Source organism: Macaca thibetana, chromosome 11 (assembly GCF_024542745.1).
Source record: "Macaca thibetana thibetana isolate TM-01 chromosome 11, ASM2454274v1, whole genome shotgun sequence".
In the NCBI taxonomy this organism is placed as follows: Eukaryota; Metazoa; Chordata; class Mammalia; order Primates; family Cercopithecidae; genus Macaca; species Macaca thibetana.
The window spans coordinates 43,066,273-43,089,256 of NC_065588.1; the positions used below are offsets into that span (position 1 = coordinate 43,066,273).

Genomic DNA, 22,984 nt, shown 5'->3' on the forward strand with positions numbered 1-22,984 from the left:
AATGTTGAGAATTATAGTAAACATATTTACATGTCTTATCACACCTTCCTAATGACTGTCATCATTAGTCAAATAAGTAAGCAGTTTAAGAGTGGTATACAAAATTCAGTAGGTCTTTTGTTTGGTCTTGTGACTTACAGAGAAGTGTTCATTCCCTCAAGATTATAGGATTAAATTATCTGCCCTGCCCAGACACAGAGGAGATATGACCCAGAAGAACAGCCTGCAAAGTGATGTGAGGTATTTAATGTTTACTTAAAATAAAACACATTATGAAGACAACACAAATGATTCTATTCCATTTCAAAAGACTCAGAAAAGCAGATCGGCCTATAAAAAGAGTTATAAATTATTTTAGCTATGATGTTTCTTCATGTTGAGACTTTGGAACCACCATTGCCAGCTACACTCCATCCTTTCCCAAGATTTAGGACGAGGAATATGTTTCTGGTAACAGAAATCATTAAAATGGAGTCTCAGGGCAGTGCATTCAGTTAAACTCAAATCTAGTCAGGGCTCCAGACTGAGTGTTTCATTCTGTGAACTGACAATATGTCTCCGAAATTCCAGAATGTGAAATTCTGAAACCTCAAAGGGATGTTTACAAATACTTTCAGATAGTAGTGGATATTTTGTTCTCTCCTGTCTTTGGAGGTGGGTGGAGTTCTCCAATGGGTTCTGGCTGAAGGGAGGGATTTAGCCTAAGTCTTCCAGGTACTATTCAGAAGTGATGCATTTCCCTTGGCTAGTTACAGCCTCCAGTTTCCAGGTTTCTCATGCTTGTGAGCATGCAGACAAAGAATAACATTTCATTTTAAAACCTGACTTGAAGGGACCTCTGGGAGGCCTCCTCCCAGCAGCAGATGAGGTGGAGGTCAGAGTAGTGTAACACTGACAGCATCTGCCTTTGATAGTTGCCCTTGGGCTAAAGGTGCTGTTTTGGGCTCTAGGTGACCCCTGTCAAACCCAAGAGCTACTCACTGTCATTTCCAGCTATGCCTCTTTCTCTCAGTTGGCAGTATGTGTCTGAGCATAGATTGGCAGGGAACTTCCAATTGCAGAGACATTGTTTTGATTCATTTCAAGAACTCTGAAATGTCTTAACTAAGGTAAAGTCACAGATTACTGTACGGCTGTAGAAATTTTAAAAGGTACTAGATTTTATACCTTATTGTCTAACTACGTACTTTTTTTCTGTCCTGTTCCTTTTCTCCTTTCCAATCCTCCAGTGTTTTAAATGAAGATGGAGTGTATACATCCTTTTGCCCTAACACACACAAATGTCATTTTGAAAATAAAAATATTCACATTTGTCCTCATACTTTTCTCCTCTCCAAGTGCCCTCCAGTACCTCCTCAATCCCACTGAATTTCCAAGTTTCACGGATTTAAAAAGCAAAGGAAAAAGTGCAGCACTAGATAGAGTCAAACAACTGGAATACTACTCAGCATGAAAAACGACCAAACTATCCATCTACTAAATAACTTGCATGGATCTCAAGAACATCAAGCTGAGTGAAAAAAGAAAAGACTCAGTCTCAAAAAGATCACAGGCAGTATGATTCCATTTACATAACAGTTTCAGAACGATGAAAATATAGAGATGGAAAACAAGTGGTTGCCAGGGGTAGCGAGGAGGAGGTGGAGATAATGTTAAAGAGGTGGAACAAGGGACATCTCGTGGAAGATACTGGTGGAAGTTCTGCATCTTGACTGGCCTATAGTGGGTCAGATTGCACAAATCCACATATGTGGCAAAATGACATAGAAACTATACACACATTATTCCAGTGTCAGCTTCCTGGGTTTAATATTGTACTAAAGTGTGTCAGATGTAACCACTGGAGGAAACCAGGTGAAAGGTTTAGGTGGTCTCTCTGTGCAACTGGATGCAAATCTATAATTACTTTAATATACAAAGTTTAAATATATATATTATATATATTTACATATATTCTTTATAGATGCCTCTGTACAGAAAGAATAATGAAATATAGCATAGTGGCACATGCCAAAAATGTGTCAGATACTTTTTTTAAAGCATACTGTTACTAAAGAATTAGTAAAGTTTTGCTTCAAAAGATAAGAAGGAATAAAACAGTAATGACTGTATTCTCAGGACTGCAATAAAATAACTCTGTTTCCCAGTGTTCTCAACCTTTGGATTGCTTTTCAGGCATTCACAAAGCAAGGTTGGAAACACGAACGCTTTTAGTTAGATCACTTTAACAATAGAGGTAGTTTGGTCATACGGTTTTAAAGAATATTCTGCATCCATGAAACACATTCCTCCCATTTGGAAAAATTTCAGAAACAAGACTATAGCCTAAATAGCACCATTTGGCATGCACGAAACGCTTCTTAAAAGGAAGGACTGCCACAGCCTCTCTTCTTAATGAATCCCTCCCACCTGCTTGGTTTCTCAGTGCTTTGCAGTATGTCTTTTTCTCTTTCTCCTTCCACCTTCGTCTCACCCGCTCTCCTGGTCCCTCTAACCAGTTGCCACGCAAAAGCAGCAAGCAAACCTGTGTGAGTGAGGTGTCCCGAGGCGGCAGCCTCCCGCGGTGCTCCGTGCACGCCACCACCCGGCTCATGCTCCAGGCGCTGCGCACACCTCAGTGGCCGCCCAGGACGTGTGGTCACTGGAGAGCTCCCAGCCACGCCTCTAGATGCTGCTGGGCGGCCTGCAGGAGTACCAACACTGCAGACAGAACAGCGACCCATCCCTCTGTAAGCCAAAGTTGCCTGTTGATAAATTGCATCTTTTTTCTTTTTCTTCTTTAACATTTTTGTAGTACCGCGAGTGTACCCAGTGTTATTAAATTGCGCCAAAACAAAAAGCAAAGTCCCTGCCCTTAGGAGTGTGCAGTGTAAAATGAACAAATGACACAAGGCAAAATGACAGGACGAACATAGGGTGGGTAGAAAGAGTTATAAATGAAAGGGAAGGTAGAATCAATACCACTTTCACTGGACCAAAAAATGGAAAGGCTGTTAGGGCCCCAAATCCTCATAGCAGATTATAGAAATGAAGAATTGCAATAATATCTATAGTAGCAATCCTACTTTATTGAGCCTTTATGTGCCATGCAGTATCATCATCACAATAATTCTATACCATAGCTGCTATTTTTAGAAGTGTCAGATATGATTCTAAATGTTTTACAAATATTCACTCATGTGATCCTCCTAAAATCCCTGTGATATAGGAACTATTGTTTTCCCCATTTCAGAGATGAGTGAAGCAGTAAGGTGGACTGACTTGCTCAAGGTAACTCAGGTGAAAAGGGGGAGAGCCAAAATTGGAAGCCAGGAAGTTGGATGATAGAATCAAGATCTGAGCCCAGGAAGCCCAATTTTATAATGGTATTAGGATTCGTATCCACATTGCCTTGCCTACCAAGCTTATACTCTTAATCATGTGCAACCATGCAAATTAAATAAACAATTTAAAATTATTTATATTGACTATAAACAATACACAAAATCATTTTGCAAAGGCCTTTAATAGGTCCATGAAAAAAGTGTTTATTTGAAGAATATTTTCTGTCAAAAAACAGAGAAAGAAACAGGTTTTCCTTCCTTCCTTCATTCATTCAAAAACATGTACCAGTGTCTGTTTATACCAGGCATTGTGTGAGGCACCAGGGTGACAGTAGTGAACAAAAGAGACAAACTTAAGGGGAAACCAGGGAACTGAGATGGTAGTCATTTTAATGATGAATCCACATTAGGTTTATTGGGAGCAATAGGCGGAAATAGCCAACAAGAAATAATCATATACAGGAAACGACATTCTCTAGGCTGGACTGTCTGGCATGAGTATTATTTAGTCCTTTTTTCCGTCTCCTCTCCTTTTTCCTTTATTTTAGTTATGATAGAGGAAATCGTGCTATCACAAAACATTTCATATGGACATTTGTTAACATTTCAAATAATGCTTTGGGTGGTAGAAGTAATTGAATTCCCTTCCTAATAACATTATGACCAACAGTATTTTACAAGCATGGATATGGTAAAGAGGTATGCAGACCTCTGAGCTTGGAATAAAAATCTGGAATAATAGATCCTTACAAAACAAAAGTTGTCAAAGTCTATTATGAAAATCCAGGATCTTGACTGGCATAAACATCTACTAAAAAGATAAAAGGATAGCATTTGTTACTGTCATTCAATTCCCTACCTCACCTTTTTTAAATACGTTTTTACTTTCTGACTCAGATATAATATACAAAATGAAAAATATAGCAATTAAAAACTAAAATCAGAAGATAAATCCCCTCCACCTCTCCCCTCATAAAAGCATAGAAGAACATTTGTTTGGATTTTGTTGTATGTTTTTGTAAATTTTGTCTATGCTAAAATAGAATACGCCCTTAAGAACCAGAAAAATAATTTGGTTTCCCTTCAAATGGAAAGATAAGACTTTGTTGTTTTATCTTTCCATTTGAGCACTAGTTCTAAATCCTAACATTAAAAGCAATCAAAAAAAGCTATATGCTTTCTATTATGGGACCACAATAAATAATAAAATGTATTGCTAATTCTTGCATTCAATTACTTTGTTCTGTTAGCACAAGTAACTTTCAAAATTCAAGGGAGGGGCAGAGCTAAGGGACACTTGCAGAGAGAATGTGCAAGGACCTCCATGACCACACCTCCCTCCCCAGTCTCCTCCCAAGCATTCTCTACTGACTAAGTACTGAACTCTCAAATTCCCGAACTGACTCCCTCCTTATCCTTTCTCAGTCTGGTCTCTCCACTGAGAGTCCTTTCCTCACATTCTCCAATTCTTTGCCTGGCTAACTTTTATTTCTACTTCAAAACCTTGCTCAGGTACCACCTGGTCTTGAAATGTTCTCTGACCCTTTTCCTAAGTCAGGTTCTCTGGTAGAGTATTCAAATCTGATTTTTTGTTGTTGTTGTTGTTATTTGTTTGTTTGCTTGAGACGGAGTCTCGCTCTGTTGCCCAAGCTGGAATGCAATGGCATGATCTCAGCTCACTGCAACCTCTGCCTCCTGGGTTCAAGCAATTCTCCTGCCTCAGCCTCTTGAGTAGCTGAGACTACAGGTGCATGTCACCACACCCGGCTAATTTTTGTAATTTTAGTAGAGGTAGGGTTTTACCATATTGGTCAGGCTGGTCTGGAACTCCTGACCTCAGGTGATCCATCTGCCTCAGCCTCCCAAAGTGCTGGGATTACAGGCATGAACCATGGTGCCAAGACTTTTTCCCGGTTTTTAATCATGCTGTATTGCAAATGTTTCTTTGTCTATTCTTTCCTCCAGTAGACTCATTCATTGTTCCACAAATATTTCTTGAGCACCTGGTGTTTGCCCAGCACTGTGCTAGGTGCTAGGGAGATAGGAATAAAAGAAACTCCCTAATGTAGTTTCTTGAAGATAGTAACACTTGATAATTATTTGTGGAATGAATGAGTGAAATTAGGTCATTACATACATAGTGGAAGGAAGAACTAAGACATGGAAGTGATTCTGTTTTTCCATTTCTCCTATCTCTCACACCGCATTGTGTTATGTAACACATTTCTAACACCCTTGTTTCCTTAAGTTTTTGTTCTCCTCCCTCTGGTTGTCTTTATTTTACTACTGTCTTTATTGCAACAAGCAGGAGCTTTTGCATAGGATGAATTTGATTCTAATACCAGCATTGTTACTTACTAGCCATATGACTCTTGGCTCTTTCCTTAACCTCTTCAATTTCCTGTCTGTGAAACAGAGATAACAAATACCTATAGAATAGAATATCGTGTGAAGATTAAATGAGATTCATATTAAAGAGCTTAGTATGAAGCCTGGCTCTTAAAGCACCTTTCCTTTCATTTGTCCCTCCCCTACTTCTACCCTTTATCCTTCCCACAGGACATCATCAGGGCACTAGTGGCTTGCAAGATGATTTCAAGTGATACATGGAAGCACATTTTTTAAAACTGTGTAATTATTTTGATACATTATTGTTTTGATATATATAAAATATGTAACTAAGCCTTTGATTTTTATAGAAATCTTTGCTTCGGATATGTAAAAAATAAAGAAAGGAGGATTAAGATTCTAAAAATAGCATAAGGCAAAAAGAAAAAAAACCTGATACATAGATGCCTGAAAACACTGCAGAAATGAGCAAAGACAATGCCATATAAGAAGAAAAACATTAATCACAAAGTCCACAAGCTGTTATGTGCATTGTGATTGTCCTCACCACATGTTTGTGCTGACAAACTGACATGGAACACAGGTACACTATTCCTTTCTCAAATGTCACTTATGTAGAAAAAATCCAGCCCTGAGACTGCAAAGACTCCAGAGACTTCAGCTGCATGATCATGTCCTTAGCTTGCTTGGAATAGGATTAGTCTGTAATAGAATAAGAAGCCAGTCCCAGGTCCCTAGAAGTCACCTGTCTAGCTCCCCTCCATGATAAGAACAAAGTGAAAGACAATTGCTCGTTTATGTCTATGAATAATTAATGCCCAAGTAGAACTTCCAAAATATTTTGTGTTCTTCACACTGTGTATCTTCATTTTCTGACCTATAAATTGGGTAAAATAATAGAATCTATCTCATAAGATTGTTATGAAAGTCAAATGTTAACATAAAGGAAGCACTTAGAAGCATATGATGTAAAAGTTCCTACATATGTGTGAGCCAGAATTACCATTAATCTAGTTGAGACCAGCCTCCAGTTTGCCTCCTGTCCTAGCAGCCTCCAAAGAAAGTTATTCATCTCTTTACACCACCAATCTTCCAGCCTTTTGTTGCTTTGTGATAAAATCAGCCTGATAAAAAGCTTCCTGTCTTTGGACACTGGTATTCAGAAATATGGAAAGATCAGATATTCTTTTCAGTGTCTCTATTTTTACAGACTTCTACCCAAAACTTAGATTTTCTATATATTTATTTGTTAGAATTTGAGAGATTATCTCTCTCTCTCTGTCTGTCTGTCTCTGTCAGACGCGCGCGCGCGCGCGCGCACACACACACACACACACACACACACTCTTCTTGTGTTGCACAGGAGAGAGTTCACCAATTTCAGCGACTTTTTAGGAGACTTGTTTGTAGTGGGAACAACAACAACATAAAACATGGGTTGATTTCCCCCACCTCCTGCTTGGCCCTGGAAATTGAGATCTATGTGTAGGATGCTCTCTGTACAACGTAACACAGTTTAGCCCTAATGATTATGTCACAGCTGCCCAGAAGCAAAAAAGGATGGCTATAGGATAGCTAGAAATTGGGAACAGGCCATCCACTGCTGAAGCCCTGGACTCTTCCCGCTTCCTTTAAGGTGAGAAGCTGCCTGCCCACCCGCCCCCGCCCCCACAACAAAGTGGATAACCAAACAGTAGGTCCTTTAGCCTTGGAGGATGGGGCTCCGGGCTAGGTAGAGTCTGCGGGAAGTGCCTGCCCAGATGGGCTTATTGCTCTAGGGCCACTCCTACTCCCTTCACACTGTGCATTTAAGATCTCGGCATTTACTATCTCCCTGAGACAGGTAGATATGCAGCTTTTTCTCTAAGAAATAGACAAGTGCCAACCTATCCTTCTCCGGTGTAATCTGGCCCAAGCATCTAAAGGCTCAACTAAGGACCGCGGCCCGGGAATCTCCCGGCCCTAGCCGGGAGATTCACAAGTGCCCAAATTCACAAGTTTCAGAAGCGCCCGCATCACTGCCTCTTGCACTCCTCTGCAAATGCCCTGGCACACCCGCGACCACGTACCCCTGAGTTTCCTAGCTTAGTTCCCCCTTTTCCTCCAAGTCAGCAGCCCAGTGAGCATTCCAGGGTCAGTCCTGGTGCTCACAGTAAGGGCAATCTCCCACTTCTCCCTGCTGGATCACAAAGAGGAGCTAGGACATTTGCCGTTTTCCCCCACAACCCGCACCCTGCGCTGGCCCAGAGCGCAGCGCCCACCTGTGCCACCGCTAGATGAAGAGTCCCTCACCGCGCGCTGCCTGGGCGCACGGCTGGTGTGCCGCGCTCACCACCTCTACTGGACTCAAGGGTGCTCCCGGCTCACGCTTCTCGGGGCTTCCTGCGTCCGGGTTCCCTCTCCCCCTACTCGCTTTCTTCCTTCATTCGCTCTTCTCTCAATTTTTCCTCCTGTCCTTACCCCATCAACTCTAACATTTAATCAATTCCCGGGCTCCTCCTCCCTGGGCTTCTCTTAGCTCGGTTCCAGCGACCCCGCTATCCGTCCCGGCTCGCATTTCTGCACCGCACTGCCCTTCACTCCAGCACGCAGCAGGCCCGGCGCTCCGACCGCGCGGGAAGCCCCCTTCGGAACCGCTGGCGCAGTTTTCAGACTCGCCCGCAGCCCAGAGACCAGGTGCCCACATCCAGCTCTGCTCTCGCCTTCTCCCTTGAAAGAGACTCCTTGGGGGCTCCCCAGGCCAGAGTTCCCCGCCCGGGGAATCATGCTGGTCTCTGGGGTGACCCAGCTGTCAGAGAGGACAGGTCTATTTTAAGCCTTCCACCCAGTGTCCCAGTCCTGAGGACGCGGGCGCGGGCCCAGGGACTTGGGTAACACCTTGCCAGCACGATCCCAAGCGGTGGTGGAGCCAGCTCCCCCGGCGGGAGTCCGGCCTTTCAGCCAGGCAGGCGGCGCGGCCACGGAACACAGTCTCAATACAACCAACTCGAAATCCAAGAGCCCAGGGAATCCCAGGGCGGTGGGCGGAGATGCCCCATGCCCCAGCCCCCTGGGAATAGGCTACCTTGGCACAACCGCTTTTCCTTGAAAAGAAGTCACACATGAGCCCGCCCAATCAATCTCTTCCCTCCGTGTGCCCTAGTTTACGTTATTTCTAGTCAACCGAGTCATTAGCCTGCAATAACCCACCCAAAGCGTGACTCTTTGGAAAATAATAAGAATTAGGAACTATGAGCACGTCATGAAGAGGCCGACATCAGCCCCAGACGATTGAGAGACCGGGCTACACACGTGTGCGTGTCCCCCGTGCATACACACAAGCACCCATCCCATAGACTGAGATCCAGCTGCAAATTTGGACATTGACGCGTCTCTAAGTCTAACAGGAAATACCAAAAAAAAAAAAAAATTTCACTCACCCGCCTCTTTTACTACCCTTTCCAGACCGGGATTCAGGGGAAGTGTCAGAAAGGGATGGATGGAGAGACCCTTCTTTCTTTTCTTTTCGCCTTTCTAAAAAAGAGTGGCAATTTCCATCACGTGATAGGAGCAGCATCCCCAGTGTCGCGTTTCCTGCGGACCCTCCCTTCCAGGCCAGCCACCAATCGTCAGGCGGCAACCTGAGAAGTAGTCCAAAGCATCCTCCCAGGTGGGGCCGAGGTGTCCAGCTGTCCTTCAGGGGTGAAGCCTGCCCAGACCCTGCTCCCTCTTTCCTGGGTCCGGGATAACCGAGAAGATCCTGGTGTGGGTTTATTTTTCGACGGTTAGATTTCTTCCATGGGTCAAGGTTGCATTTATGGGATCTGTCCTATAAGCTAAAGTACATGTGGATCTTTATTTTAAAGTCTGTAAAACAGTGTCCACGGTAGGTAACTCACTAAATTTCCTCCTGGTATGGAGGTGACAAACGTGAACTTTACATAAAGAAAAAGAAACATTTGGGGAAACAGTACAAATGAAAAACCTGTAATTCACAGTAAACATCACTTTATGCATTAAAGAAATGGGATAACTTGCTGGTGCTTAAGAGTGGGTCTTTGGTGATAATTTTTTTTTTCTAGAAATCCAGTTTAAGCATAATCCTCAGTATACATGAAGAAGGAATTAAGCTATAATAATAAATAGCACTCAAACTTCAATTCTGTTTATTAAAGTTACAACCTACCATTGTACGGAAAATTGTTTACGTTAAAACTATTTTCTAGTATTAAACCTTCTTTGTTTCAAAGAAGTCCCATGTAACAAATACGTTCACAATCCCCCATTTATTTAGTAGTGACTTGTTATTCTTTAGGGAAGGAAATTTATCCTATGGAGACCTTGACCCCACAGTGTAACTAACTCACCAGGCAACACAATTTACCTTCTGAATTCTCACACATCCAATTTGACTTTATTTAGAAGGGCAAGTCTCACTGCCTGTCCATATCGTGAACACTTAGAACCTTCTCGTTTTATAGTTCCCAGTAACTGTAACACCAGCAACAACTTAGTGCTTTAAAAAAAAAATTTAACAGCAGAAACTCACCTGGATAATGCATAATAATCAGAAACACTAAGAACACTGCATTAATGCACACACACACACACATCAAACTGTACTAGGACCATCTGACAATACAGATTCAATAGAAGGATGATGTAACACATTTTCACTGGAGCTACAATTTTAGAACCTAAAAAAATTATATAAAAATGTTTGTTTTATAAAAACTGAGTTTCTTCTGAGCCCCCAAGCAAATATGGTAAACCTTTCTATCATAGCAAGAAGTTTACATTTTGTGGAATTAGACTATATCAGAATAGTTTTGAATTCCCTATAAGCATGTTGAAACTAGATTCTCTTCACATTATCACACTTCTCCATTGATTCTCATTTTATAAACATCTTTTATAAAGCTACTAAAATGTCAAAATTGCTAGGATTTGGAGAGAATTACTGAGATCAAGGTAGATACACATTTCTCTTTTTCTAACCTGCAATTTAGTAAAAGCAAGACTCAGGTTTATAAGACAAAAAGCCATTCCAGAGAAGGAAGACTCAAATGAAGATAAGACCATTTGAGTCTTCTCAAGATAAGTAATTCCAAGACACAAACTGGTTTACTGTGCAACTGCTCAACTTTTAAATGGACAGCTTCTTTAATCAGTTCTTGACATCTATATCTTAGCTAGCATAGAAGAGATCAAAAGCAGTGGTTCATGGTCTAATGTAATAGAGAACTATGAGTTATGCATTTATATATGCTAATAATATTAATCAAGTGTGGGCTGAGGTTAAATGAGACTTGTATTCATCTATAAAACAATAAAATTATGGATATTATACATCAATAGAGTCTGAGAAGATCTAAAGCAATGCCTGGGTAGGATGCGACAATTGACAACTCTTTATTTTCTGTGTTACAATAAAAAATTTGAACCATTAATGGCCACATTGAATCTGCTCACCAATCCTCAAGAGTTTCTTTTAAACTTGTGTTTGAAAGGATGGGAAGCAATTCTAACCAATGACATGAGTATTCCTGAGGGCCACATTGTGAAACACATTTTGGTTTCTCCTCAGATCATTCACTGGCTGTAGAGTACATAGCTTGATTTAGAATCTCAGAGTCGCCACCTACTAGCTATAGAACCTTGGACAAGTCTCTTAAGCTCTTAGTGGCTCAGTTTCTCATCTGAAAAATACAGAATGTTTCCTGATACATTGCTTTCCTGACTTAAGAGGAAACTACAAACACAATTGTAGTTTTTATTGTGTTAAGCACTTATTGTCACACAGTGCTTATTGTCACTTAAGAGGGTACTACAAACACACTTAGTGATGGAGAAAAACAGAAGCTTATAGAACAGTTAGAAGTTACTCATCATTTTGAAAAGCTGAATTGATTGGAACTCTCTAAAATTATTTTAACACTCTGGGTTTAGGAGTGGTCATTGGTTTTGTTGTGGTTGCTTTTGTTTTAAGAAAAATCTATATTTAAAAATTTATGAAATATATTTTTCAGAACTGAAGCTAATACTTGTAGAGTTCTATGCTGCAAAAAGTTTAAAAAACACTGTTACAATTATCATGATTCCTCAAAGGTTTTATTTTTTAAATAGACGTACATATTATCTGAAGCACATGTGATAATTTAATACATTCATATAATTTGTAAAGATCAAATCAGTGTAATTGGGCTATGTATTACCTTAAATATTTGTCTTTTCTTTATACTAGAAGCATTCAAATTATTCTCTTCTAGCTATTTTGAAATACACAATCAATTATTATTGTTAACTATAGTCATCCTACTAATCTACTACATGCTAGGGCTTATTCCCTCTATTTAACTGCACTTTTATACCCACCAATCTTCTATTTTTATGAGATCCACTTTTTTAGCTCCCATATGTCACTGAGAAAATGCAATATTTGTCTTTCTGTGTATGGCTTACTTTAATTAGTATAATGACCTCCAGTTTTATCCATGTTACTGCAAATGACAGGATTTCATTCTTTTTGCAGCTGAGTAATATTCCCTTGTGTATACGTTCCACATTTTCTTTATCCATTCTTCCGTCGATGGACACCTAGATTGATTCCATATTTTGGCAGTTTTGAGTATTGTCACAAAAAACATGGAAGTTCAGATATGCCTTCAATATATTGATTTCCTTTCTTTTGGATATATACCCAGAAGTGGAGCTGTTGGATTATATGGTAGTTCTATTTTTAGTTTTATGAGGAACCTCCATACAGTTTTTCATAATGGCTATACTAGTTTATATTTCCACAATAGTGCATGAGGGTTCCCCTTTTTCCACTTTCTTGCCAGCATCTGTTACTTCCTATCTTTTTGATAAAAGCCATTTTAACTAGGGTGAGAGGACATCATTTTTTAAGAAAAGATTAAATGTAGTTATATATATGTTTTTCTAAGTTATTTTTTAAGTTCGGGGTACATGTGCAGGATGTGCAAGTTTGTTACATTGGTAAACGTGTGTCATGGGGGTTTGTTGTATCAATTACTTCATCACCCAAGTATTAAGCCTAGTAGCCATTGGTTATTTTTCCTGATTCTCTCCCTCATCCCACTCTTCATCCTCTGATAGGCCCCAGTGTGTGTGGTTCCCCTCTATAGGACCATATGTTCTCACAATTTAGCTCCCACTTAAAAGTGAGAACATGCAGTATTTGGTTTTCTGTTCCTGCATTGGTTTGCTAAGGCTAATGGCCACCAGCTCCATCCATGTCACTGCAAAGGACATGATCTCATTCTTTTTTATGGCTGCATAGTGCTTATTGTCATTTTGATTTGTATTTCTCTGATGATTAGTGATATTGAGCATTTTTTCATATGCCTGTCGGCCATTTGTATGTCTTCTTTTGAAAATTTTCTATTTAGACCCTTTGCTCATTTTTAAATTTTAGGGGTTTTTTTTGTTGTTGTTGTGTTGTTTACTATTGAGTTATTTGAGCTTCTTGCATACTCTGGTTATTAATTCCTTGTCAGAAGGATAGTTTGCAAATATTTTCTCCCATTCTGTGAGTTTTCTCTTCCCTTTGTTGATTCGTTGTTGCTGTTTGCCATGCAGAACCTTTTAGCTTGATATAATCTCGTTTGCCTATTTTGGCTTTTGTTGCCTGTGCTTTTTCGGTCTTGCACAAAAACTCTTCGTCCAGACTGATGTCTTGGAGAATTTACCCCATTGTTTTCTTCTAGTAGTTTCATAGTTTCAGGCCTTAGATTTAAGTTTTTAATCCATTTTGATTTGATTTTTGTATATGGTGAGAGATTGGGATCTAGTTTCATTCTTCTGCATTTATATATATCCAGTTTTCCCAGCACCAATTCTTGAAGACTGTCCCTTCCCCGGTGTATGCTCTTGGTTCTTTTATCAAGAACATGTTGGCTGTAAATGTGTAGATTTATTTCTGGGTTATCTATTATGTTCCATTGGCCTCTATGTCTATTTTTATGCCAGTACTATGCAGATTTGGTTACTATAGCTTTGTAGTATATTTTGAAATCAGGTAGTGTGATGCCTCTAGCTTTGTTCTTTTCACCCAGGATTGCTTTGGCTATTTGGGGTGTCTTGTTCTTTGAGGTTTTTAATTAGTCAAAAGCTCGATGACACTCTTAAGTTGGGATAGAGCATGCAGTATTTCTCCATGATCATGATTTGCAATATTAATAGACTTTAACATAAACATATGCCTTAGGAAGGACATAGAACATAATTATTATTTAAACACCATATGACAGTGCTGTGAAGTTCATTGGTTTATGGATTATCACTGTGAAGTCTTGTTGCAGTGATTTTAGTAGTCTTTTGTATAATTAATGTTTTATTTGACAGTAGAGTTTTAACATGAATTATTTTTCAAGAATAACTATCATAACTAGTAAAGTTGCTTTAGGTTTCAAAGTATCTTCACGTGTATTATGCTACTTTATACCAAAACAACCCTGTCATGTAGGTATTTTTATTTTCCCCTTTCAATGGGAGAGGAAATTGGGTTCAGAGAGGTTAAGTGCCTTTTCCAAAGACATGGAGCCAATAAATGACAAAACGAAAGTATGTACTAGGTTTTCTGACTCCAGATTCACAACACTGCTTCCACAGCTCACTTCTCTTTTCTTCTGAGCATTTTCTTTACTAATACTCATTATTGCTTTTCTGTCTACAGTGGTGCCAACCCCAAATGGCACGTTTAGCCATAAAATTGTGATTTAAAAAATAAATTTCTATAAAGTAATTCTTTTGCTTTGTCATAACTGCAGGAACCTCTAAAAGTCTTCTAATGATAGTAAAATGTTTTTATTTTATATGAATTTGGATTTGATTTATGTTGAAACCTTAGTTCAAGAGAGATGGCTAACTGATCCTTATACTTGAATGGTCTTCATAGCCTACAATTGTTCCAATTCTGCGTATTTGCTTCTTTTATTCCTTGGTTGCCAAAATTAAGCTCCAGTTTCCTATTTTTGCCTTCTGAAGAGATAGAGAATATTAATCTATTTTCTAATTTTCACAAGGCTAAATCTAAAATGGAACAAAACTTGCAAAATTCTACAGAAACATTCAACTTTTCATCTTCAAATGCAGGAGATGGGTGTCATGAAAGGGGTCAGAATCAGGTGCTCATTTTCATCCACTCCAGTATTTAGTTGCTCAGTGCTGCAGTGCTGTTTCTATTCTGTCTCATCATGTAATCAGTTGTTTGCATGGCTCCTCTTGAGGCTGCAAGTCCTGTAGATGCTTTGTCAGAACATTTTTGCTGAATAAATCAGTGAATGGATGGATGGATAAATCAATTCAAGCTTCTCTACTTTTCAGAAGTTTCGCTCAGTAAATAATGTTATTAAAGATGCGAGTATAATAGTATCAAACAAAATATTTTTGATTGAAATACTACTATGAAAAAGACTTTGGACAGTAGAGGTTCTAAAATTACAACATAATTTGATGAGGGGCCTTACCTTACTTTGGTCTGGAAGGAAGAAACCTTCCTAACCTATGTGGTACACTGGAGAATTTGAATCTGATTGGAGTCGTCTTCTGTGCCTCTTCATGCAACAGTCATTGACCAGGAACCATTCTGCCTCCTACTCCACTTGGGGGACCAGTGCCCTTCCAGTCCTTTCTCTGATGAGACTCTCAGGAAGGTGGAAGGTCTGGTTCTGGCCCTTGTCTCTCATTGCCGTCCTGCCTGATCAGCCCACAAATGCAGGACTCTACATAATGCCAAGTTCTGAAGAGTGAAACACATCTCAGGGGTATTCCAGAATAGAAAAGTAAACTTGAAATTCTGGCTAATTTGGCTGCACAAAGGAAGGCCCTAGCACAAACACCTTCTTAAGGAGGTTGTGCCTCTCAGACACTGACCTCCCTTGAGATGTCTCTCATTCTGGGCTCGGCCTGCCCATAGGTAGCCCCCTATTCAAGTCTGATGACCCCATCTCCTCCTCTGATACAACAGTTATTTATTGGGTACCTGCTAAAAGCTAGATGCTAGGAACAGAATAGTGAGCAAAACCAGGAGCAGTCCCCATCTTTGTGGAGTTTATAAGTTGGTAGAAGCAAATATTTTAATCAAAAAGTGACAGGAATAAATACAGGATGACAAAACTTCAGGGATGAAAAGATACACTGGGTCTGGGGAGAGATTTCACTGAGGAAATGACTCAAAGATGAGTATGAGAAAATGTTTGTTTCTTAAAGACGATTGCAACTTAGCATATTTATAAGCTGTAGGAAGCCTGCAGTTGAAGCGGGTTATGAGCTGGTGCTCCTGAGATGGTGGGACGATGGGGGTTCATCTCAGTGGAGCAGTTGCCTTAGCAGCAAAAGGGACACCTGACCTGCTCAGCTGTTCTCTACTCATTTTCTCCAGAGTCAGACAAGCTCTAGTCCCCAAAATGGGATAAATGTGGAACTAAGATTCCAGTTCTGTCCCCCTACCATAGGCTGGTCTGTGTGACTAGGTTTCCTGTGAATCCATATACCTCTCACTCACTACTTTTCCAGAGATAGCCAGGGTTACTTTTATTATCCCGGCCCTACTTAATAGCGGAAAGTCTCATCCACCCTCAACACGGTGCTTTTGTCTTTGCCCTGCCCTAGGTCAGCCACATGGCTCTAAACATCAGAGTGCACTACTTGTCAGTGGTTGCTCCCTTTGCTGTCTGGCAGAAATGATCCAGCTCGGTGGAATCTTTTTGATATCGGATCCTCCACTGATGAGCAAGATGGGGCATGAAGGAATTTGTTAATTCAACTTGCCACAAAGGGTTCAGAAAAAAAAAGTCTGGCCCTTATAATAAACCAGACTGTGAACTGGAAAAAGCTTCTGAGTGAGTCAGAAAGGAATGAGCCTCAGATGCAAGGCCAGAGTACCTCCACTTTAAGGAAGATTTGGTACATGATGTCAAGAGAGGTTCCTTTAACCCTTAGACACAAAAACAAACAAAAAAGTGGGAAAGTCAATATGAAACTGAGATTAACATGCAGTCCTACATTTGTTCTTCAGTTTGTGTTGACATATTGCAGCATGTAGTATGTTAGGAAAGACGTGTTGCAAGATCCTGCAATATTTAATGTGTAAAGGACAAAGTCACACCTTAATTCTAAGTTTTGATTTTATGTTTTTTAATGCAACCAGTTTTCATTCTACCAGCATAATTTGTGTCATAAAGGCTAAATCCCACTGGATAAACTCAAGTATCGCCTTTTAAAGGTATGAGCTAGTATCTGAGTTTCTCTAGATGATCATGGCATTTCATATCCAAATATAAATTCCCAACATCCTCATCAAATGGAGTCTTCTCCTCATCAATCCATTATTCTATTACCCTTGCTTTCAGTTTAAAATTATCCCACCATGGAGAGTCCCTACCCTTTACCTAAGCACAGCCCTCTTTAGGTTGGTGATAAACAGAAGAGTAAGTTGGATGGAGGGTGACTTTGGCACACTGTCCAACCTTCTCCTTTAAGTGTCTTTCCTTTTCCTCTTGTCCCTTGATGCCTGTCCACTGCCCTATTTCCTATTTCTTGCAGCGCAAAAAAGTTAATTCTACCAAGTGTGAAAGCAAATTCTCTGCTCTTCCTCTGGGTGTAGTGTCTCAATCTCTAGATACTCCATCAAAATTTAGTGTCCTCTCATTTTATCAGGAGCTCGTTCTTACTTAGATATCAGCAGACTGAATATCGAGGGGAAGCAAGCCTTTAGGCACTATGAAAACCAAAACCCACAGGGCGGTTACCTCTTCTGTGTGCCTCCAGAGTAAGCCCTGCAAAGACCTATATTATGGGCAGCCTAGGAGGTATCCTGATATGAAACAGGCTCACCCTTTCCAGAGCTGACCTAGAAAAAAATATGACCATTTGACATCTGTCTAATATGTCTTCAGTTTTCTCTTGCCCCCATGACAGATGGCATCCCAGGGTTCTTATGTTCTCATTCTTTTTTTATTCTCTATTAAAACCTGTTCAGAGAAAAAGTCCTGATAAGCCCACTGGATTAAGATGTGAGAATAAAGCCACTATCTTCTGCTTATTAAGCCACGATTTTTTTGAACACTTACATGCTGGATAATGTAAGATACAGAGACAAATTAGAAGCTCTCTATTTTTAAGACTGTAGTCTGATGGAGGGGCGTGTTATGTAAAAAGAAGTATTCTACATGAAGGTAATTGTGAGGATGGCAGGGAACAGTGCTAAGAAATATGTACATATTCTTATTTCAAATTCTACATTCCTACAAAGGAATGTAGAGCTAAGTAGCCTCATGGTTCCAACTGAGACATTGTTGGAACATACCTAAATACCCTCCCAAAAGCAACATGGTTGTGTTTAATGTCAATTATTACTATCCTTTGGTATTTGAAGGATTCCTCTTTCCCAAGAATGTTTGCATGTTAACAGAATAATAAAATAACCTTCAGGCCAAAGGGATGAATCTCAGGTACCAGGAAGTAATATGAATATCATTTTAGTTTCTAATTGCTGACAGAGCAACCACAGGTTTGCATCACATTTATCTGCAGCATGGAGTAAAATAGAAACTCCCACACTCCATTCTGGAGAAGATGGTTCAGTAATAATGTTGGGCTGTGGCCCTTGAATCTATATTTTCATGGCATACCACAGGTCATTATAATGGGTAACCAGATTTGTAAACCACTGTTGTATCTCTTGAAATGCATAAAATTAAACCAGGTCAGAAGGATGCCTATTTGGGAGGCAAGCTCTCACCACTTCCTAGGACCCTATCTTAATGTCAGGGAATGACTTGGGCCCAGAGATCCTTGTGTTCTTTGTGCTTCAGTGTCAATACCTGCTGTATGGCTCCTGCTTGCTCCTAAGACCAGGTCCATGAATTTCAGCAGCTGGCACCAACTGGCCTGAAGCCTGCACCAGGTCAGTGTTTTGTAAAGTAAGCTCCCAGGATGGCACCTTGAATGAGAATGTAAAACATTACCTAGTCTCATTGTAGACTTACTGAATTATAATTTCTGGGATGAGCCCAGGGATTTACATTTCTAACAGGTTCCCCAAGTGGTTCCTGCTCCCACTAAACTGGGACTATCTAGACCAAGCTCACCCACTGAGGAGACAGATTTGAGGGGTGCATTGAGAGGGTGGCAGGTCTACCAGGTCACACAACCCAGAGATCTGGTAACAACCAGTCATAATGTGGAGGAGGAGAACTGAGCAAGGGGAGTGAATCAAGGTCTTTACCTCTAGGCAGAATTCGGAAATTCTAGGCAGTGGTGTGGAGGTAGTGGAGAAGAGACCTGAGATAGGAAACTCCAGGGCACTTTGGTCATGGACTTCTCTTACCATGGTTCTGGAAATTGGGGACAGGATACCAGTCCCTCCAAGGAAACTGTAGTCCAAGGCAGGTTCCAGAGGAAAGAACTTAGATTAGATGAAACAATACAAAAACCTATTGTCGATTCTGGCTACCCAAGTGACTCAAGGAAGAATCCCTGAATATAAGATTCCTCTGGCCTAAGGTGAAACTGATTCAGTAGGTGGAAAATAACATGGCCGCTATGAGTAAAGGGAGGCCAAAGGCAAGGTAGGACAGCACTTGATCACACTACATTGCCCTGGGAAAAAGGAGGATGGCCACAGCATCCTCCCTGCTGGAGGAAGAAATTCATACACCTGAACTTGCATGTAATCATTCTATAATATGTTCTCATAGTACCCCAGTCTTAATGAGGAAATAATTACAAAGAAAACAGAATGCTGATTAGCTGCAAAAAAACATTCAATTCTATTTTCATTTATGAAAACCAGCTGTTTTATGTAGCCAGCAAAATTAATTTGCATAACTTTTGCTTATTTTAGTAACAAAAGAAAGTGGAATAAAAGAAAGTAAAGGATAGTACATGACCAAGAAATGTACATAAACTTTAGTTAAAACAATTCCATGCTGGAGATGCTTTATAAAAACTGGTATTTTATCAGCAACTTGTTATGTGAATTATAATAAATAGCAATTTTTAAAAATGTGAAATCGTGCAGAAGGATAAACTCATCCATTGTCTCTTTCTATACACAAGGGACTATACCGAATGTAGTAAAGCATTAACTGTTCATTCGTCAATATTTAGTGCCTATCCATTCTAAGATACAAAGTTCCATTCCTATATAAGCTTAAATGTAATAGAGGATAATATAATATGCGTGATGTGATATGGTATGATATTGTATAACATAACCTAACATAATATAATTTTGTTATTTATATGTAATATATGCAATCTCCTATGAAAGCAACACTAGGACCTGGTTCCTCTGTTTCAAAACACCCCTAATTATTTCTAAGTGTATCCAGTGAGAGAACCTCTCACATGCCCATAGACCAGCTTGTCAGCAGCAGTTGTCCCCTGATTCTCTTCCTATGTTCTGGCACCTACTTCATTCCAGGTGTTGATGGAATCACTTGGAAAAGTTCAGAGAGGGACACCCTTGCCCATCCCCAAAGTGTGGTTGCCAAGAATTCCCAAGCTTCTGTCCCAAGGACTCCCCCATCTGGATGGGCTGGGCAGTGGTAGGGAGAAAGGAATCCTTAGTTCCTTAGGACCCAGGGCAGGAACCAGAGGCCATGCTAGCCCCTACATCCTCCCCTTCTTCCTTTTTGCTCTGCCCTTTCCTCATCCTGCCATAAAAGCCTCTCCTACATGTTAATGTCAAGAAATTAGTTGAGTGCAGAAGAGAGAAAGGAGCTAGGGCCTGGCAGTTCCTGCGTTAGCAGTATCCAAGCCCAAAGCCTCCGTTGTGAGTTTCTCAACTGCTGGACTCATGCCTAGGCTATGATTTAGCACTGGGGAGAGCAATCTTTTTCTGCATACTTCTTTAGGACAGTTATCAAGGAGTATTGACTCTCACTCCTATGGTTTTGGAGGCAAATATTGCTTTTGGGCAAACATTGTTTTAACTCTATGTGGAACAGGAAGAGAGGCAGGTAATTTGTAAGTATTTAGAATGCCAATATTTAATGAAGGAATATGACACCAGAAGATATTAACTGAATTTTTCTCTTCTGGTAAATTATCTGTTTGCGTTACTTTGTGAAACACATGCAAAAGTTGGCTATTAAGTTTTCTTTAAAAGACGCTGGGAATGTGGCTTCCCATTACTATATATTACCACCTCACCAATAAGTACAGTAGCTAGTGACTTCACTCTGACAAAACAATTGGTGCAGTTGTGGGGTCTGTGATCTGTTTAGCATTTGTTTAGCATCAGGAGATGCTGGAGGGAAAGACATTAGCAGACCTCAGGCTTCCACTTTAGGAAGCTGAGGCCCCCAGGCCTGGCCTCTCAGAGAGAAACTTGTTCTCCCCTTCCTCTTTCTGAGCCAGAAGGCTAAAGGATCTATTTAGATTTCAGAGCAGTGGAGGTGATACTGGGAGGGATAGGGCAGAGGAGGGAAGATGGGAGGAGCTTGCTCTGCTCACTTGGCCTCACACTGGGTGGCTTTGGGGTTGCAGTGGCTTCAGGTCATCTGAGACCACAGTTCTTGGTTCTCTGCCATGATTAGAGACAAATCTTCATGGTCTAGGAACATTTACTTTTCTCCACCCCCAGGAGCCCACCCTTGTGCCCTGAAGATTAGGCACAGCTGTGCCCTGAAGTTAACAAAAAAGACTGAGCTCCATGGCCACTAAAAACAGGGGATGTATATACAAAATTTCTCTTACATTTAAAAACAGGGAGCTTTTCAGGGGCTCCTGATAAAGAAAGAGCATAAGAATCACATAATTCTCAGTATTTCCCCTCTCCCCCACCCTTCCACCCATCTCATGTAGGCACTAAAAAGAAATTTGAAAATTTGCTCCACTGATAACATATGTGCTTGGGCCTTGTGGTGAAAGATGCCTCAAAGACGCAGAGCTGGAATTTCCAAGCTGCAATCACAAATCCCTACATAACTTCTTTCATGGAGACATTAATAACATACAGTATATGCTGGGGAAAGAGGAGGAGTCTGAAGAACTCCATTCCCTGTTTGCAAAGTGAAAAGTTAAATTTTTCTATTTGTTCAATGAACATTTCTTGAATATCTGAATTCTCTATGCCAGATGACATGATACACACATGAGAATGGAGCTAATAGTCTTTGAGGATGACAGGCTCTAGTGGGTTTTCAAGGTGGTTAGTACAGTGACAGAGGTCAGCTAAGTAAAAAGTGTGTGTTCAGAGGCAGGACACTCCACTTCACCTGGGGAAAAAGAGAGTGAGGAGAGACTTCCTAAGGAGGTAACGCCTAACCTGAGGCTTAAAGAATTATGAGAGAAGGAACTAAGACAGCATGATCTTGCTGATAGATGATGGTTGATTAAGAATGTTACATGCGGCTGGCCGGGTGCAGTGGCTCATGCCTATAATCCCAACAGTTTGGGAGGCCAAGGTGGGAGGATCACTTCAGGTCAGGAGTTCGAGACCAGCCTGGCCAACATGGTGAAATCCCATCTCTACCAAAAATGTAAGAAATTAGCTGGGTGTGGTGGCATGTGCTTGTAATCCCAGCTACTTGGGAGGCTGAGGGAGGAGAATCGCTTGACTCCAGGAGGTGGAGGTTGCAGCAAGCCGAGATTGTGCCACTGCACTCCAGTCTGGGCAACAGAGCAAGACTCTATCTCACAAAAAAAAAGGTACATGTTGTTCACCTTGTTCTGATACTGCCCATGAGATATGAACTCTACTGTTCCATTTTACAGGTAATTGAAGGCTCACACAGAAATTTCCACCGAGAAAACTACTTACTTCCTCTTTCAGAACATGGCTACTATGCCTTTGATATTATTCCTTTAATATTATTTATCCCATTAATAATTCTAATTATTTTAAATGATTTATACATCTTATTCTACTTCATTTGTAGTTAGATCAAATACATCCTTGTTTAAAAAGGGTCTTTTGATACAGTATCTCACTGGAGTCTTATCCAAGCTTTGCAGTGCAGTGGCTCTTGGACAACCTGCCTGAGCTTGTAGCCTGGTTCCATCACTTAGGACCTGAGTAAGCTGTGTTACTTCTCTGTGCTTCCCTCAGTAAAATTAGGATAATAATGGTGTATCTCATTACCATTATATTGTCAAAGTATGGAACAAGATGATACTTAACATGGAACAAAATGGCAACTGGCATGTGGTAAATAGTCAGCAAATATTAGTTATTAATATTATTGTTATTATTCTTATTAACTATGATCGCTTTTTGCCTTTTGCAATTAATATCCTCTCTATATAAAATATGTTGTTTGGAGGAGGGTGGGGAAGGCAACGAGGGTTGAAAGCCTGGG

At 40.4% G+C, this 22,984-nt stretch overlaps 2 protein-coding genes across 3 annotated transcripts in view; one reads left to right on the forward strand and one right to left on the reverse strand.

The window, feature by feature from the left end:
* SLC38A4 (solute carrier family 38 member 4) overlaps window positions 1–9,182 on the reverse strand; it is a 68,122-nt gene extending 58,940 nt beyond the window's left edge. Inside the window, exon 1 of one of the 2 annotated variants that reach the window (XM_050746897.1) lies at window positions 9,092–9,182. The gene's annotated coding sequence lies outside the window, so the exon portion shown is untranslated. The remainder of the gene's footprint in view (window positions 1–9,091) is intronic. The other variant, XM_050746896.1, reaches the window with a different exon arrangement.
* Window positions 1–22,984, forward strand: part of SLC48A1 (solute carrier family 48 member 1) — a 1,155,028-nt gene that overhangs the window by 158,144 nt on the left and 973,900 nt on the right. The window lies entirely within an intron of this gene.